Source organism: Trachymyrmex cornetzi, unplaced genomic scaffold (assembly GCF_001594075.2).
Source record: "Trachymyrmex cornetzi isolate Tcor2-1 unplaced genomic scaffold, Tcor1.1 scaffold463, whole genome shotgun sequence".
Classification (NCBI taxonomy): domain Eukaryota; kingdom Metazoa; phylum Arthropoda; class Insecta; order Hymenoptera; family Formicidae; genus Trachymyrmex; species Trachymyrmex cornetzi.
The window spans coordinates 17,034-18,900 of NW_017299432.1; positions in this window are offsets into that span (position 1 = coordinate 17,034).

Here is a 1,867-nt window from a genome sequence, read left to right on the forward strand (position 1 = left end):
CATACACATGATCCTTTCATGTTTTTAATAATATGTAATCTCATTAAACAGTTATCATCATCATTCAACTTATCCTTCGAGAATGCTCCACATGTCCACTTGCATCCTTGTAATTAATGTAATCTTTTTCATGTTCACGAGATATATCAAGAATTTATAAGTACTCAATTATTAGGCCAGATAAACATGCAACGTTTTAAAGCATTTACCATTAGTTCATCTATAATTGTGTGAAGATTGATAATAATTTCAAGAAAAAGTGTCACAACACACTAGCCCCACTCTACCCTACATTGAGACTCCGTACTAGATGATAACAACACCTCTTCTACCGAATCGCGGTTTACGCTATCACACAATACTCCACATTAATATAAACATATATACATGTATCAATTTACTTATATATATAAACATACTTGCAATTTTCTCTTCAGTTGACGCTTGTGTACAATGTTAACGTCAATGGAAAAAGATTTTGACATATGATGAACAACGTTTGGTGCACATTATTTATGTATGTTTACGTTATCGGATATCGTTATACTTACCATTTATACTTACCGTCTCTCTTCCTCTTACACACCGTCATCTTCTTCCCCCTTATGCGATTATATTTCGCATCTTTGTCCCACCAATTGTTTTTTATTATATATTAATAATAATAACTTAAATAATTACAGACACTGAGATATACTGTTTTAACATGCGTTTATTTTTTGTATAATGCATTATATACAATATTATCTGAAGCGTACATTATTAATTCGTGTTCAATAACTGAATTCTTATCATAAATCTTACGCAAAGTGTTTACCACTTCAAATTTGCAATACAGTTTTGATGTAAATAACTTCCAAAATATTTAAATTTATCGCTTATACTATTTGTATATTGGCACACATCGAAATATACGTGCTCGACACATTGTGTCGAGTTCAAGCATAAAAAGTATAGTCGACGGTTTCATATACATACACTTGTTACATAAAGATAATTTCACATTGTCAATATCGCGTATTTCAACAAATTTAATAACAAGGTCCAGTATCAGTACTTTCGATGGCGTAGATGACTGCCCCAATCGCTGGATACCTGTCCGTTTTTCGATGAACGCCATCCACATAGTATGAAGCAGAACGATGCGGTTGTCTCGGGTATCGCCAATCGCAATTTCTACATAAGACATTGATCCCACATCGATTCCGATCTCCAGAAATTTGTACGCTGTTGATGTCAACGCTAATAGTCTTGTCAAAACGAGAAGACGCGCTGTAATGAAATAAAACAAACGAATAAGTAATCTACAGAGAAAATTATTAAAAACCATATATAAAATACTTACGGTTGAACGTATGAATCCATGTCTTCCGAACGCCTGATGCAGTAACGTCACACAAACCGCTTTTAAATCCTATCCCCTTTTTTTATTCATCATTATCAAAGGAATCACAGGGAGAATCTTCAGACCTAAAATTCGGCGGATAATAGACATGCAGGTCGGTAATATACATACGTCTCCGCCAAGGTAAAAAATCAACGACAACACACGTGCTTCGAGTACACGTATGAATTTCAGATCTTATTTCCATTTTACTAAACGTTTTTACCAAAACGTAATCCTGCTGCTCTATCTGATATTTTGAAAACCAAGTATTAGTGCGTGTTGACACATTGCGGAAACCAAGTTCCCGGTTACGAATCAAACGCGGGAGCGATGAACAATTACGGTTAATTATTTTACACAGACTGACTTTCCACAAAAATTCTCGCGGATATTTGTATGACCATTACCGTTCAATGACATAAAAAATGCAAGCGTCAGATTTTTAGACACGTCCGGTGATGACATTAATGTAGTCTGACA